The sequence below is a fragment of the Dermacentor albipictus genome, chromosome 1 (assembly GCF_038994185.2).
Source record: "Dermacentor albipictus isolate Rhodes 1998 colony chromosome 1, USDA_Dalb.pri_finalv2, whole genome shotgun sequence".
In the NCBI taxonomy this organism is placed as follows: domain Eukaryota; kingdom Metazoa; phylum Arthropoda; class Arachnida; order Ixodida; family Ixodidae; genus Dermacentor; species Dermacentor albipictus.
This window is the reverse complement of record NC_091821.1, coordinates 474,204,757-474,222,860: the sequence shown is the minus strand read 5'-3', so window position 1 is coordinate 474,222,860 and position 18,104 is coordinate 474,204,757. Positions and strand designations below refer to the sequence as shown.

At 47.8% G+C, this 18,104-nt stretch overlaps 1 protein-coding gene across 1 annotated transcript in view; it reads left to right on the top strand.

Annotated features, from left to right (window-relative positions):
* The window catches only part of LOC135908893 (uncharacterized), a 517,064-nt gene that overhangs the window by 44,518 nt on the left and 454,442 nt on the right, over window positions 1–18,104 (top strand). The gene's annotated exons all lie outside the window — the stretch shown is intronic.

Genomic DNA, 18,104 nt, shown 5'->3' with positions numbered 1-18,104 from the left:
CTTTCGTATTAGCGCTTTCACTATAATATCAGATTGTGTTCTTAGTCTTTCTGTTAACAACAGCATATATGATTTACTGTAACCTCCCTATACGTACAGTCACGTGCAATATGACTTAGAACACCCCTGTTCGTGGTCGAAGGGACTCCAGGGCTGCGCGGTGGCACTACATGCGAAATAGCGGTTTAATATTTATAACTACCACTGATTGAAGCTGTGTTTAGGTCTGGAACTTACCCAGTGTGCGCAGCCGTAGAGTCTTGGAGCCCCTTCGACCACTGGCACCGGTGTTGCGGGTCATATTGCACGTGACTCTACATATCTATATGTCGTAGACATATAATTGGTGCTTAACGCCTGGTTAACCCACACACAGAAAATGTTCTGCAGATTGCTCTTAACATGGCCCATATTCTTTCTAAATACAGCAGTGGGGGTCCAACTGTGCCATTTGCGCCAACTGCGCAAAAGTGCGGTGTTTGCGCCTTTTCACGGCAATGCAATCCGGACGCCCGATTTTTCGGACATGCCCGATAATTCGGACGCTTTCACGGACCACCACGGTACCCCACAGAGTCAGTGTATAAGAATGTCCAAAATTTTGGTTCCAGACTTCTTGCCATGACCGCAGGTTCGAGACGGCATTGATCGAAGCCACCAACGCCGCCATTTTGATTAACTTGCCGCCTCGAACAGGCTCTGTCGCTTGCAAATCCGCTGGCAGCCGTAGCCACCGCTGCGCCAACGCTAGACCACTTGGCTACTTCGACGTTCGCTGCCAAGCTTCTTGCTGTTCGGTGTCGTGTTTTTCAGTAAAACAATTCGCTATTGTTACCAATGGCGCCGACACCGCCTTTGTAATTGTGGCGAATTGCTTCGAGGCTCGGAAAGTACGACGCGTTACATAATTCCGGTTCCCAAAAGTCAGCTTTGCCCTAATAGAGTGGTGTTACGCGATGAAACATACCAATACAGAGGGGGTGGGGGGAGAGGTAGTTGTCACGGCACACAGTATGCCTTAATTATGCACGCGTGCACCTTCTGTCTCCTGTCGCATCACGAGCACCGATACGCCTAATAAGTGTACTGGCGGGCCTTCAGAGCTATTTTGGGCATGCCGGCGGCAGTTTGAGCCCTTGGGGCAGTGAAACGTAGTGATTCGGCATCGGCGACAAAAGTTGCTGTTTTACGCAGAATCGACTCGTATCTATGTGTAGAGGCAGCACGACACACCGGAAGCCGACAAACCGCCTCACAACGAAAGTGAGTGTACGGGCCGGTCGAACGTTGTTCTCCATCACCATCTTCGCGACACACCGTATGGAGGCATGTCGCCTTGGCGCCGTTCATAGGTGCATAGTTCCTTGTTGAGCTTCTAGCAATGTTATTGGGCATAATACACATTTTGTCTATAATGCGGTAAAACATCAAAGAACATATGTCATTTGGAATGCACGTAAGACTTTTGCCATCACGTTTTGTCTTGTGCCTGACGGCGCAAATCTAGTTCTCGCTCATTTGTGATTTAATGTCTGTCTTGCGCCCAGGCGCATATTTTTGTTCTCGTTAGGATCCAATATTTTTAATTGTTTACAAAGTTAAGTCCCTTGCCTACCCAAATAAATATGTTTGCAACATACTGTGCGTGGTGTACACCGTCCGTGGGAAGGCAAGCTTAATTGGTTGCTGTTGGCTTTCTGTTTTGCTTCACACATGAGCAGCACTAGCTGATTGTACAGTGATAACTGGTTTCGGCAAATCGCTATGTAATACTACCGTACTACTCCAAATATTCCAAAAAGACAAATTTTTCTGCTCTGAAACAGTTCCAAAATGCTGGTGGGGCTTCTCCTAAACTGCTCCAGAACGACATTTTTCCTGCTAAAAAAAATTGCTCTGCATCCTAAAGTGGCTGAGTCACCACTGATGTAGTCTCCGTGAAGTTAATTATCTAACGTGCATAACGTTTCTGAGTGCCTCTAGTTACAATACTAGCTTCGCTGCGAAACAACGTAAGAGTGAACAGGCCAGCACAGCATAGAAAAAAAATTAAATGAAATAAAGAGTATAATTTGGATATCAAGAACGTAATTATCATTATATGCTGCTGTTTACAAGAATAGGGCCTTCGAGTTTATTGCACTTGAAGGTACTGGTAAATATAACATATCATTTTATTTTAATTCAGATACTCAAGAGGCCCTCTCATGGCATTACATAGGGAGGGGATAGTAAAGAAAATGTGTAGTATTTAACACCAACACTAATAATACAGCCTGACATATAACGAAAATCAGCATGTACGAAAAGAAACACAATAAAAAGCAGTAAACACTGGAATTCGAACATAATTATTATAGGCTAGTAAACAGTGTTCAACTTTTGTACGAATGTGTCACGGCTCATTATGGAGACAGGTTCATGCGGCAAATTATTCCAATGACGTACGGCAAGAAATACTGGCGAGTGATTGAGGAGGTTGGCACGCGGAAACTGAGCTTGAACTTTTTAAGATTGTGATCTAGGGCGTGGAAAAATGCGGTGGGCTGGCCGTACAAAAGATGTCGCGAATGATGAGCGATTGTGATAAAGTTAGCGAGAGAGTGAAACTGTGCCAACAGCCTTCGTTACGTGTTGGGCCCGACGATGGATCCTCACACGTTCGCAGAATTGGATTATGTTCGCGTTTAGAGACCGTCCTTCAGTGTAGCTGTAACGGCTGTTACGGCCAGTCGACCAGTTGCGCATTAAACTGGAGGTGACATGCAACAAGAGAGATTCGCACGCTTCTTGGCATCTTATTATAGTATTCCTCCTCATTAAAAGAAGCACAAGAAAAACAACCTTGTCTGTCCACATAGGGTTACAACACTGTTAGTGACAAGTGTGTGTGCATGGCGATGTTGCATTAGTGTTTATATATAAATATATATATACATATATATATATATATATATATATATATATATATATATATATATATATATATATATATATATATATATTGTCACGGCTCACTTGAGACAAGAGCGGAGAGCGTTATTTTAATCTTGACAATTAGAACAAGCGTTCAGTGTTCGCTTCTTCTTCTCTAGCACGCTCGCTTGCCCCCACGAGGTCGTCGTCCTCGTCGTCAGCGTGGTTGGGCACAGATGGCGTCGCGGCATTTGCCCCCCTTCAGAAGGAGCATCGTCCCGATGCTTGGCGGGTAGCACCCGGTGTCCAGCCCACCAGCAAGTGTCCATGTCATTCGGCCAAATAAGGTTTCATGCGCACCACGTGCACAGTCTCAGGCAGGTACTGACGGCGCCTCGAGCAGGATTGGCTGTCAGGAATGACTTCATAGTTGACGTCGCTAAGGCGTCGTAGAACCTTGTACGGTCCGAAGTATCGGCGCAGAAGTTTCTCCGCGAGGCCTCGGCGGCGCACTGGAGCCCAAACCCAGACTCTTTGGCCGGGCTGGTAGACGACGCATCGATGGCGTTGATTGTAACGTCGCGCATCACGGTCGCGCATCACGCCGCGTCGCGCATCACGTCGCGCATCACGCCATCTGTACCCAACCACGCTGACGACGAGGACGACGACCTCGTCGTCAGCGTGGTTGGCACAGATGGCGTCGCGGCAATATATTTATATATATATATATTCATAGCTAACGACTGACCTCGAACTAACACATTTGTTCGGACCTACCATATCAATGTTTGTACATGGAGGGCTCTTCGCAAAATGCAAAGGGCTATCAAGTTTATCTCGCATTTTTGTCTAATTGTCGACTAGAGCTCGACGTTAATCGTGCATCCGTCGCAACAATCTCTTGCTTACTATTACTACATTTTATATGAGTCATTCATGAATGTTGTTTCAGGTTTATTTGCTGTAGAACAGAGATGGACGCAGTAGTGGCATCCGTCTCTTCCTCGGCCTCTCCGCAGTAACCCACATATAACAGGACAGGGTCGATGTTGACGTGAGAGTTCTTACGCTAGAACAGATCGCAGCCAATGGTGCTTTTCGACATAATATTAGTGACGGCTTTCGCTAATGGCCAACAGCACTTATGAACGAAAAGCTTCTTTAATTGTTCCCTGAAATTCTTAGGTAGCTTTTGATTCACTGCTGTAGTTCTCCTACTGCTGCGTGTCCGTTTCAAATATCCCCACGGTCAGTTGGCTGTTATTCCCGAGGTCTGGTTGCGCCCGCTGTACAGAGATGTCGCTGCCTGTCGACCAGGCGAACGGCTAGTCTCCCGTCACCATGCATGCGAGTAGCGCCTCTTCTCGGGCGTGTTGGCTTGCTTTCGCTTTGCCCCGCTGAGCATTGAGGTCTGAAGCGAGGTCTGAAGCACACTTGGCGTGGGACTCTCGAATTTTTTTCTTGTAGTTTGGCACGTGCGACACCCACGTGCGGTAAATGAGTCGGTGATACTCACTTGCGCGCGATTGTTCAATGAAAGGTGAGGCTATTGACAAATTACCGGTACGTGTGTGCGTCATTCCTCTGTACACCTAAACCTGGCTGGCATTTCGTGTCTCGGCCGCAAATGACGTCGTTCGTAGTTTTGTTCACCTCGGGCTTCTTCTGAAAAAAAAAATGAAAAAAAAGGATTTTCTTGTATCTTGTGCCGCGCGTGCGCGTTCGTTCATGGTCTTATTTAACGTTACTGTTTCCAAATAAATATTCGCTTTTAACTGTACCGATCGCGATTGGCTCCGTCTGCTTAAGCCCTCTATTTTTGCGCTACAGTTAAATATCGGCAAACCTACGTTAAATATGGTCAAGTTACACGAACTCGACCGATTTTCTGTTTTTCCGAGGCTATACTCCGTCATAAGTTCAAACGCGAACAGTTAGAATGAAACTACACTGCATTATATATCACTTAAACACTCAATCAAACAAGTGCGTTGGATCTGTCGTATTTTTTTTTCTTCACTGTACGGCTAACGCGCGTGTTGCTTTGCATTTTGTAGACTTTTCCGACAGTACTCGTCATTTTCTGTTTGGATTGACAATGACATTTTCTAGGTCGTGTACTTTCCCTCGCTATTTTTTTGGGGGTATTTGCCCCGAGGCGCATGTAACAAAAAATTTGAATAAGGGCACATACGAACCTGGTAGTCACTCTCGCCGCTATTGCGGTACTCAGCCGAGCCCGCGCGATTGATTCGAGCGTCCGAGAGCGATTAAATTCCTGCGCTGGTCTGCCGCGCGCCATGCCTTCGCAGTTAGGACTAACCAGCGCTGTTGCGCCGGGAGTCGGCCACCAAATTACTGTTTGGTGCTGCGCTGACGCCGATGTACTCGTTGTGGTCGTACGGCTCTCTGGAAGCGACTGTAAGCGAATTTGTCTTTGCCTCGTCGTTGTGCGATGCGACTTGGTCGGGAAAGCCGAAGCTGTGGATTATACACCTTTTAATGTTTGCCATATGTTTGCGCGTATAACACGCACCAAACATGTTTAATACTTGACGGTAAAATTGAGGTGCGCGTTATATGCGAATTTCGCCTTGAGGTGGGGTTTCAGGGCAGCGCTTGCTGCGTTGCCGTGAAACCATTTTTAGCACAAGTTCTCCGCCATCAGCTTCGCCGAAGTGGAGGCGAACAGAGCCACTGGCCCCGAGATACGATGTGGCCCATTCGCGCATGCGCGAATGGAAAGCAATTTTACGAAAACTTGAGCATTGTATTCAGTTATTTCGAGGGGTATACGCGCGCACAATTTTTTTTTCTTCGGTGTTGTAATTGGGCGTGCAGCTTGTAAGCGGGAAAATGCCTTTACTCTTTCATTTGAAACACTTCCATAACTTAATTTTGAATATTGTGAATTCGAAGTTGAAAACATCAAAACTTAACCGAAACAGATATCTAGCAGCATAATGATTGATGAAATATTCGAAAATATCCAGTATTCGCACAAGCTTTGTGCCTAACTTGCAGATTTGCCGGTGACCTTCTCCACGAAATAATACAGTGAAACAAGAAACGGTGCCTTAATATCCCCAGCGCAACACATACGCAACTTTAAGCTCACAATTCCTTTATCGAAGCAAAGCTTTCCATGCCTTTCTTTTTCGTGATGGAGCTTGTGCATGTAATCGGTCGGCTTCTTACCGAGTAAGGTGGGCCAGTCCTGTAATTTGTTCAATAGTAAGCTGGGCTGGCACCGAAGGTAGTATAACCCGCGGTTGCGTGGTGCAGGGGCTTCCGCGTCTTTCTGACAGGCCGGGCAGGCACGTAACCTCTGTTGCGGCAAAACGGCCTTGAGAAAACAAACAGCTGCGTACCGTTTATTTAGCCGCTTGTCGAAGGCGTCGCTTCTCATAGATTCCAATATGTTCGTTGGGTCTGCGTAGGCCTGCAGTTGGGTACAGAGCAGAGCTTTCCACCGGCACATTTGTACTGAAACAGATTCTTTGCATCGTCGAGTGCTGTCCCGTGTACGAGCCATCCCGCAAGAAAGTCTCCGCAGCACCCAACAACAGCAGCGATCAGTGAAGTCCGGGAGGTTTGGCTAAAAAAGATTCGCCTTCAAGGTGTTCTTGATCATTCGTTTCGATAGAATCCGCGCCGCGCATGTCTAGGTGTGTGCATTCTGGACTTCTGCTTCGGGAACCTTTCTGTTTGATTGTATTCTTTTTTCTCGACATCGCGGCCGCCGTGGCCGGTACTCAAACCTGCATCCTCGTGCTCAGCACAGAACGCCGTCCACCGGCCGAGCCACCGCAGCGGATGGGACCGTTCCCGCAGCTGAAAGTGATGGAGCGAGAACGAAACATAATGAAACTTCGCGTCGGCGATGCTGTCTGGTGACGACTAGAAGTATGCCGACTTTAACGATGGCTATTCCTGGTGGCAAGCGTAAAGAAAGATTCGTCACTGGGCCAAGAAATGAAAGAAATTACCACTGAGTGTTGAAGTAACACCCAGGCACGGACCTCCCGTGCATAGGCTCGCCTAATGAACCCGTTAAGGCTATTGAGTCTCCTGTGGAGTAGGCTTTCAACATCACGCTGAGCGTCTTTTTTTTTTCTTCTACTTCTTTTTCTAACGTCGTCGTAGCACTCAGTCCACGGCGACACCACATTTCGAGTCGCACAGCCAGTCACTGCCGTAGTTCTATGGCAGCAACGCCATGTCGCATGTTTTTTTCTTCTTTTTTTTCCTTCCATTTGCACACATATATCATACCTGATAACGCGGCCCTGTGTTTATGTAGACAGGCCGTGTACACTTCTCTCGTCAGAAGGCACGCAGTTTCGTGACAACAGGCAATCGTAATATAATGGTGCAGAAAAAACAATGTGGCGAGGATGAGGGGGAGAAAAAAAAAGTCCCGAAGGCAGGTGCATATGAACGTGCGCACAGAAACGTAGCTTAATGTATTGTGCGCAATGACGCGGACATTGGTCTGGCTGTTTTTTTTTTCTTCTTTTTTGTTGCACCTAAACTCCTTTTTTTTTAAAGTCGTAGCTCGACCATGGCTCCTTTGCAAATAGCGCTGCGTAGACTTGCTGCGCGGTTGCTTGCCCGATTCACTGAACATTAGGTGTGTTGACTGCCGGGGGTTGCGCATTTCTTCAAGAGACGTATAGCCAGCCTGTCGCCTACTACTTTATTTACGTTTCCTGTATCAAAGGGCATCAATAATAATAATAATAATAATAATAATAATAATAATAATAATAATAATAATAATAATAATAATAATAATAATAATGTGAGCCGTAGTGCGACCGTCTTTCCTCCACAAAGTGCAATCACGTCTCCTGCTGGTCCAGTTTCCGTTTTTCTTGCTCGGTTCTCGAGTGATGTCAATTCCACACAATGAGAAATTGGCCTGCGACAAAACAGGGGAACAGGGAGATAAATTCTTGAAGAAGAAATATTTCAATTCGATGGCAAAATGTTGAGCAAGAACACCAAATTTGATGGTATTGAGATGATCTCCTATACAATCGGGATTTTTGAGGAGGATTCAGTCCTAATTTCGGGAAAATGCCGTGTTAACACTTTCCGTTCTCTTTTATGTCGCGGAAGCACTCGTAAATAGTTGTGCAGAGGTTCCTGTTGCTGAAGCGCGACGCTATGGCCCCGAAGGAAATAATTACCTCGTGACTTGAAAGGAATACCGAATTGAAGCAAGTGGTCTTCCCACTCCTTTGTCGCAAGGCATTTTTTTTTTCGGGCACTGGTTGGCACCGCCGGCGCATGGTCTGGAAAAACGCTGGCGCCATCCCTGTCGTGAGTGCTTCAGCGTGCGGGGAGATAAGGGGGCGCGTTGCTGTTGTACATTTACTGCAAAGAGGAAATAGGGCGGGGAGGAACGAGGAGAGGGTGCCAACGAAAGGAGGAGGAGAGGCGCTGAACATTTCGTGCAATAAGGTTCGCACGGACGTACGTATATATATATATATATATATATATATATATATATATATATATATATATATATATATATATATATATATATAGAGAGAGAGAGAGAGAGAGAGAGAGAGAGAGAGAGAGGATATAAGAGGGGGCTCTCTTTCTAGCCACAACGGGCGCTCTCGCCTCGCATCTGGCACCGGCAGCCGGCTGACGAGACCCCCTCCATGCATACATGCATACGCGCATCTCGTCGTCTCGCATTCTGCAACAGTGAAAACATGCGCCGAATGCCGGCGAGAGCGAGACAGCGATGACTTCTCCGCCGCCAAAAGTACGGCGCAGCTTTGGGGAAGAGGAGAGCGGTGGTTCAGCAAGACGGAGAGAGGAGCCAAAGAGTGGGAGAAAGATAGCCGGGCTGTGAAGAACCAGCAGTGAGCATCGCGTTGCAACCGCGCGTGTCAACCTCTTTCCTCCCCCGCCTCCCCCCCCCCTCCCCCCCTCCTCTCCATTCCCCCGCCGCCCGTCCGAGCTTTTCTCTGTCCCCGAGTGCAGAAGAGGGCTGACCCGGGGGGTCGTAACCCCACTCCGGCTCTTGCTGACGCCGCCACGCTCACTTGGACGTGTCAGGGGAGGAGAAGTGTGGCATCTTATCTCATTCGGAATAAAATACGCACCCCTTCCCTCGTTCACGTCCTCCCTCGGCCACCGTTCCTGCTCGCGGCGTTCACTCTCGGCGAATGCATACAGAGGCAGGGTGTGGGACACCCCCTCGCCCGCAGTGGCTTGCGTTCCCGCGCCCGCATTAGGCATAAGCGGCGGCGCATCGCGTACGGCTCGGAGTTCCCTCCGCCTTTCTCTCTCACGTGTCTTTTGCGCGCACGTACTTCTGGCACATGCATTCGCTTTTGCCACTCGCTTCTTGTTTCCAGCCGTGTTATTGTTCCCACCCGTTCCCTGGCTTCTTTTACTTCATTCACTCCCGCCTGGATTGTTTTTCTTATCCCCCCTGCGAGGCGCGCGAGAAAAACCAAGAAAGACAGAGCCTGTGTTGCGGTGTGCGTCGGACCTCACTCGGGAGATGGTTTCTTGTTTGCGTTCGGCGCGTGTTCCCTGATGAATTATTGCGGAGAGCGAGGCGTGCGCATCTCGAGCCGGACAGAGCTGCGCAAACACGGCTCAGTCTGGACGTCGAATGGCGAAAGGAAAAAAACAGCCGGCGGCCGAGCGAAGGGCGCTGTTTTGCTGCCAGGGACGTAAGCTCCTACGCTGTATACTGCTTCGCCTGTCTCTCACTCGTTTCTTTTGCCTCTTGTTTCCTTAACTCTTCTTACCGTATATTTCTCCGTGCGCTCCCGGTGCGTCCTCGAGCGCTTTGTGTAGCTAGCTATGCGTTAACGCGGTCGGGAATAAATGTCGTAGTTCGCTGAGTGATAGCTTTTTCTCTGAAATGTCGCGCCTTCAAATCCACACGTGCCGCTGAGCGGAAGGCAGGCCACGGGTTTCACGCTGGAACCTGTGAGACGAATGCTCCAGCATGCTGATGCGTGTGCTTTCACAAGTTGTTTTTTTGACACGTTGTGGTGGTGCCTCTTGGATGTACCTACCCGGTGCACGTCTTACCTGTCGTTCAAAGGTATTGGGAAAACCTGCGTAAACAGTGTAATGTTTTCACTTGAGCTGTTCACTATTGTTAGAGGGAACCTTTCTTTGCCTGTCCTCCCGTGTCTGGCGGCGCTGTTGGGTCGGCCAGTATATATGCGAATATCTGTGGATGTATTTAGGGAGGATATGCGTGCGCTAATACAAGTGCCAGCGAGCGGCATTATATAACCATTGTCTGCTAACCGGCAAAGCCGCAGAAGCTGGCGCACGTCGCTGTTTCGCGTTAAACAAATATACAGGGTGTCCCAACTATCATGCACCAAGATTTCAAGCTACGCGAATGCCACGTAGCTGTACAGAATCAAGGTGTTGTTGTTTACCGTCGCGTTATTTTTTGCATTACACCTTAGTCTTAGTCTTACTTAATTAATCACCTTCTCAAATATTATAATTAGATGAAAAGTATCCATGAGAAAGTTGTAGAGCGACATGGAAAACTCTCTATGCAGCTTTCTGTTCCTCATTACGTGCTATATGAAAGTGTTGTTCTCAGCGTGAGAAAAGCCTGCGAATACGCGCAATGTGCCACAAGCAGCCAATCGCGCGGCAATTCTAAGTATCTGAGTACAAATAATCTGAGTATCTATGTTTAAATATTGGTGCAAGATGGTTTGGACTCCCTGTATATTCAAAGTGCAACATGAACAAATAATGTCGCTTTGCAGGTATGCCTAAAAAACATCGACCTCTTAACGAAACAATGGATAACATTTAACTTATTATTTTTACTTTCTTTGATTAAGCCATTCGATATGTGCCACTAAGTGTGTGCCTGTCCTTGGCCAATCCTCCAGGAGGGGTAGGTGCCACAGTGGTAGAAGAGGTACGAAACCCTTTAATGTTGCTTGATACGTGTTGTACTTTTTTGTGCACACACCTGTCATCGCCATTCTTCCCTCGAAAAATGTCATGCAGTGCCTTCGTACTTGCCACGTCGCGACGTGTGCGTCTCATACTGTCCAACCGCCTGAATTGGAGTTTCTATTCTGGCATACCTTGTTATCCCTTCAGGGCAGTAATTATAGAGGAAGAAAACTCGCCTGAGAATAAAGTTGTCGCCTTTGTGGTTGGTACTTGGGCTCCCGCATTGCACCAGCACTGAACTCTTCAACCAACTGGGAGTTCACAACAACCTTTCCGAACTCATTGAAGCCCAACAACGCTCTCAGCTTGAACGGCTCACCCATACTGAAACGGGGCGCTTTATTCTGTCCACGCTTGGCTTCACCTACCATCAGCAACAGGGCCCCAAACAACCGATCCCGACCGACATCCGTAGCTGGATCTACATAGACCCTATCCCTAGAAATATGCACCCTGAATATAACAGGGCCCGGCGCCAAGCTCGGGCCGGAGCTATCATAAAAGCCCTTGCCAACGTACCTGGCGTCACATTTGTTGATGCAGCCCGATACTCCCATGGCACACGATTTGTGGCCGTCGCCACACGTGACGGAGCCCTACACCATGCCTGCAGCGTCACTACCCCCACTGCCGAGACGGCTGAAGAAGTGGCCATCGCCCTGGCCACTTTAGATCCCACCTGTCACACCATAGTGTGTGACTCTCGCTCAGCCGTTACTAACTTCAGCAAAGGGCGTATTTCTCCCCAAGCTCTTCGCATCCTCTGCCAGGCACCACACTCTAAAGACAGCATAATCTCCCTAACATGGATCCCGGCCCATGCGGGCCCTGTCCACCCACACCTCCCCAATCTCAACGAGGTCACCCACTCCATTGCGCGAGGCCTAGTCAACCGCGCCGGATTCACTGGAGATGAGTTGCACACCAGGGACAGTCTGACAACTTATAACGATCTCGTTAAGGCCTTTTACCTAGTCGCCGAATCTTCCCCCCGCCTCACCCAAAGTTCAGCCGGGCGCAGGCTACCACCCTGCGTCTACTACAAACAAACACGTACTCTTCACCCGCCCGCCTCCACCTTATATTTCCGGACGTCTACACTACCCCCAACTGCCGGTGCTGTGGAATTCACCCGGCTACGCTTCCGCATATGCTATGAGAGTGCCCAGCACAGTACGCACAGACTAACACCACGACTCTCTCGTCGAGGTTGCACGAGGCTCTGCGGTGCTCCGCCCTCGACGACCAAACCTGGGCGACCCAGCACGCCCGCGAGGCGGCGTTGAGGCAAGCCCTCGACGTCCCTTCGTGGGAGGCGTAGGCCCGGCCATCATAAAGTGCTGGTTCTACAATAAAAGTTTATTCCTCCTCCTTGTGGTTGGTAGGCGTAAACATTTCAGGAGATTACACGTTGCATAGGGCGAAAGTAATCGGCACGCAGCGCTGTTAGTCGGTAATCAGGGAAAGTACTGCTTCACTGAAGCTTCGTTTCACGTATGTTCTAACATGTGGGTTGTTTCTTTCTTTTTTTTAATCGCTGTAGACGATCTAAGAGCTACGATTCACACAATTCTGATATCTTCTTTTGGTGCAGACTTGATGAGTTTCAAATTTAATGCTTCGTTTGTCTTCCTCTTGCTATTATTATGATTTTTTTTAATTCAACTTCCTGGTACTTCCGTTAAATATTTCAGGCCACAAACAAAACGAAATTGCGTGTATCAGTCGATAGAATTTATACGTTTTCTTAAATGCAACAAACTTCAGTCAGATTTGTTCAGCGGCTGTCTAGTATTAGCATTTCGACTTTTGAAGCTTTACCAAAGTTTTACAACTCGACAGACACAGAAAAAAAAAGAGAGAAAAAAATAGCGGACGCTCTCAGTTTGTGTAAGTCTATTGCGCTGGGAAATTTCGGCAATGTAGCACCAACTAGCCTAATCGTGGGCATTGGTGTGAAGTGTACTTGAACATGCAAATTAGAGTTTGCTCCAAACGGACAGCTTCGTTTTAAGTATAAGATGTATTGAGCGTAAGAACTCCTTAACAGCTGGGCGATTCACTTTACAGCATCTGCGAAATGCGGTTGGGCTGTGGAATGAATCAAGAGCTCCAGCGCAATGGGCGCTGAGAGCTTTAATACTTGTCTTAAGGTACACTGACATTGTACCTCGTTATTGACGCGTACAGTTATTCTGTTTATCTGTTTTTATATTCAGCTTTTGATTCGCTTTTTCATTTCATTGTCCACTTATTCATGTATACGTACTATCCAGTATCGTCTAGCATGAGTGGCTTCACTGTCTTCACTGTGGTAGTGTCTCAATGATTCCTTACATTTCTGATTCATCTTTATTTTGCATGTTGCATCGTTTTATTTAATCGCGTGTTGTTTTTATACTCTTCTTTGAGGTGCACACTGTACCCAATGTCCTGTAGTGTCCGCTATCTTGACCATCGATTCAAGCAAGTGGGCGTTAAATGCTCGTTATTGTGTGTGTCATGTTGTGTACGTGTTCCTTATTTGCATACTTGCTCCACTCGTTCGTGCCTATTCATTTAACAATCAAATGTTGTTAAAAATCCGGCGACAAAAGTTGGCAGAATTTTCAATATCAACAAGAGAATAAAAGCAATTCACTTGTGCACATCCTTTGTGACCTGAAATAAGTTGCGAAAGTAGTGTTTGCTAATGTCCCGTACGTTTCGCAAAGTTTAGATTTGTACGGCGTCGAACTTTTTCTGAACAGGACTTACCTCATCAACTAAGAAAGTCGAACGTCATGCCTAGTAGGAATTTCACATGCAATAATGAGGTCGCCCAGTGGCAAGGTAGACCGCTTTGATGGTCATCGATTACCTTAAAGATTTTATGAAGTTCCAGTGAATACATGCAGTATATTAAAAAAAAAGGAAAATTGGAAACAGCTCATAGGACAGCATCACTCCTAGAATGCGACCTGCTATATGTAAGTTTTGCTATTCTACTGAATACATTGCTTTGAAGAAAACGACTCCTCCTTTCGTTGTTGTTTTACCGCCAGGAACTGTCGTCTCTGATATAAACATTTTTTTCTCCCTTCCCGTTCCATTGTTTCCTAGGCTGTCCCATTTAATGCGCTTAACATTATCAGCCTATTTCATGTCCGCTGTTAGAACAAGGTTTCTGATAGAAATGTTCCGTTCGCCCGGTCTTGCGTTGGGAGACTCCATTCTATGGCGGCAAATGCCCCAATCTTATTACACCATCTAATTCTCTAGCTTACCGATTGCGCTACCGTTTTACCTCGGCATTCACGTCCTTCACGTAGTGGCACGAATGATCGCCTATGCGACTGACGCAATACAAGAGCAGCCCATGTAAGCTCGTTCCTCTTAATGTGTACCAGAATATTAGCTGCACTGCCTTGTTTTGTAATCTATATGCAACGTTGTTATACCGCCTGAGGATCGGAATGGCGTTGACGAAAGCCTAAACGTTCCGCATTGCAATGGCTGACACAGCTACAAGCAACTCCTGAGGGACAAAATAAACTACTGAACAAATCATGTGCTTTTGTTTCCGTTATGATGTCCAGTGCCGTGCCCTCCGGCCAGCATTAATTCCGTAAGAACCAAGGCAGTTTTCTGAAGCCAAGATACTTAGACAACAGTCATGTACGCCGCTGGCACAGAGAACAACGAAGGTGTTACTACAGTACTTGAAGTCGACAGGTATCCCCAACCTTTGATATAGACTCGTCCCCTCCAAGTGCGCGCGCAACTAGAGCTTTCTGTTTTACCCTATTTCCCCCTTTTCATCCCGTTATCCACTTCTCTTAGTGCAGGGTAGGAAACCGTACATCACTTACCCCTTCCTTTCCTTGCTTCTCTTTATTCGTGTGTGTGTGTGTGTGTGTGTGTGTGTGTGTGTGTGTGTGTGTGTGTGTGTGTGTGTGTGTGTGTGTGTGTGTGTGTGTGTGTGTGTGTGTGTGTGTGTGTGTGTGTGTGTGTGTGTGTGTGTGTGTGTTGTAGGGGTTGGAGGACGAACGTCGGGATGAAAACAAAACTTGGGAGGATTTATTCTACATTATTTACAGAGAGTTGAGCGACAAGTAACATTCGTACAGTCATTACGGGCCGGCAGCAACTCGGACGCTGCGGCCCGCGGCAAGAAGTTCGAGAGAGGTCATTCAGGGAATCAGGGAATGTCCCAGAATGCTCAGCTCTCTCTGGAAGGCTTCTTATAAACCCTTCGAGCACTGTAAGTCACGTCATGTTTGACCAATGGGAGAGTCCGCTCCGATGACGCCACTTTCAGCCAATGGTAGGCGCCCGTGTCGCGGTGTCACACCTGGCGGCTCTCTGCGGTCTTGCCTCGCAGACAGGCAATGCACTTCTAACGAGGAGAAGGGGAGGGCTGCTCATGCTCCATTGTCCGAGGCCCACCTGCTAATCCCGGCGGCGCACGAACTTGTTGGCACGTGAACTTGTTGCCTTAAACTTGTTTGCTCGGCCGCTCCTCTGGAATGTGCTTTCCTGCTTCGGCATTCCTCAATTAGCTGTGCTGCGACTCGAAGTGGTTTGGGGAACTCGAAGTAATCGCAGGAAACAGCTCCATATCTAACAGCTCGTCCTCGCCCCGGTTGTTCTGAATGGCCGGTGAACTCAATTCGCTGGCCATGAGGAACGCTGATAGAAGCTGCAGGGTACTGGGGTCTAGCCACGTTTGACAACCCTCGGGATCCTGGGCCCTGGAGAACATACGTCAAACAAACCAAACAACACAGCGCTGCACCACGCGTAAGCGCAGGCTCTTCACCCCTGACTCGCCAGGCTATTACTGAGTCAAAATCAACCCTGATCTTTTAGTTCCCCAATTTTGACAAAACAGTTGTAACCACCCTTCCAAACAGCCATCCATTTCTCCTCGAATGCCGACAAGACCAGAGTACCATTGTTGTTGCAAAACAAAAGGGTCGTTGATGATGCAAACAACAAATGAAAACAGCCGAACATAACTTAAGTGGCCTAACTACACGAACAACATGTTTTCAATCTATCGCAGTGGCGTACTTTTCGCACGTATTGGTGCCACTGAACAATCTGGTCAACCTCACAAGTACGTAATCACAAGCGCACTAGCCTTGTGGTCACTAAACAAAACGCGTACTTGCGTTGTAGGCAAACTTTTCATTTACGCTTACTCACGTTTCTTCCCTAAAAGTCCTACAGGACACGTGTGACATAAACGAACAATTAAACTCGCGGGACTTACACACTCCGCAGAACCCTTAAAATAATGCGTCTGTTAATAACTCGTTCCACGCATACTTATCAGAGAAGTCAGAATACGGCTGCCCTCAACACACACTAGCAACCCAGTCATAAATCTGCTTCCTTCCGTCCACACAGGACATGCGCTAATGGAACTAAGAACGCTTCTCCGTGCAAATCATGCACTTACTGAAAATCTACGCGCTTAACCTTAGAAAATCAACTCTTAAAAAGAAAGAAGGTTAAATAACACACGCGCTTTACCATAGGCCTTTCGACGATAACCTTGTCCTTCAGGTTACTCACACACACACAAAAAAGCCTATCTACTTATTAATGAGCATTTCGCGAGACTGCAGGTTTACTTAAAACACACCTTTCAAATCTCGAGCTTCTCGAACGAAAACATAAACAAAGCTCAAACCTTACACATTGAAAGAAATCCCAGTCTCAATTCGCGAAAACTTTCCGATGCTCAAAATAAAAACAAAATAACTCGTTTTACTTCTACGGAAGCTCTCTTGGCCTCCCTTTCCAAACGCTTATGTCTGACTCATACTTTGAGTCTAACCCGGGGTGGGCGTGGTCTGAAAGCTACTCTGGCTGCCGAGAAACAACAAAAGGGCTGATTCGCTGTCAGCTCCCCCAAGACGTTACGGTCTCCTGCCAATTTGCGTCCCCGCGCCCCGCTTTCAACACGAACTCGATTGACCGCGTCGCTACTCCCCACCTGGTCTCGTCCTGCCACGTTGCGTTTCTTCGAACTGCACGCTGAGCTATGAAAAGAACTACGGAACGACGAGGAGTTTAACAGCCTCTTGCCCTTTGTCCGCGTCCGTGCAGAACATTCTTCGCGGTCCCCCTTTGACCGGTGGCTCGAACGTTCTGGATGCGTCAACATCGTCCTTGACGACCGCATCTTTTTCCTTGCGCCCTGCCCATTTGGGTTTCTCGCCAACTTTGGCGGCGCTTCATTAATTACCGTCTTTCGGTCTTTACCGCGCTTCTTTTTACGGCGCTTTCTCCTTGCACTCGATTTCATGTCGCCTCGTGCCTCGTGCTGGCCGGTACACATTTTGTCGGCCCGGATCGGTCTCTTACCCGCACAGTCTGGGGTTGGCACAGTCTGAGTGATTTACATTTAAATCTACTCTCACTTTGCCTCGACTGGCGGACAGCTCAACCGACTCTGGCACAATGCAGCAGGCTTTACTCGAGTAAGACAACTCGCACTCTTGCGACCTGCCCTCTACTACATTGCCCAGCTCACGCTGTGCATCGACACACAGCCCGTCGGTATCGATCGCTGTCTCACGCGCACAGTCCGAATGATTATTAACTGAACCATCCCTATCTAGGCTATCTAGACTGGCGGAGAGCCGCACCGATCCCTGAACAATGCAGTTGTTCTCTCGTGGACTACGGAGCTCGCCATCCCGAGAACTACTCTCAACTGCATCGCTCAGTTCGCACTTCACTTCTGCACGCACCTCTGGCTCTACATGGGTGCTCGCTTTTGTCGGGTCAGAAGTACCCTTTTCCTCGCTAGCAACCTCGCTAACCTTACCAGCGACGCACACACTCGGTAACTGTGCCAATTTGTTCGCAGCTGGCCTAGCTGTCTCCACAGTCATCTGTTGGCACAGCACCTCGTCGCTCTCACTCTGGCCTTTAACGGCCTCTGTTGCCACTAAGGCATCGTTAGCAGCTAGCCTTTTCCCTTCACTTATGAATCTGCAGCCAATCTCACAGGCACTACACTTTTCGTCGGCTTCTGGCGAAAATCTGCTAGATGCTTCCTCATTCTTTCGCTCTGTGCTTCCTACAGAATTCTCAGACAGCCGTTGTCTCTGTGCCAATAACTGATCACAATACAGTATCTCTTTGATCAGTGCTGCCTTCTCTCTCTCATACTTTTGCTCACGCTCATGCTTACGTTCCTGATA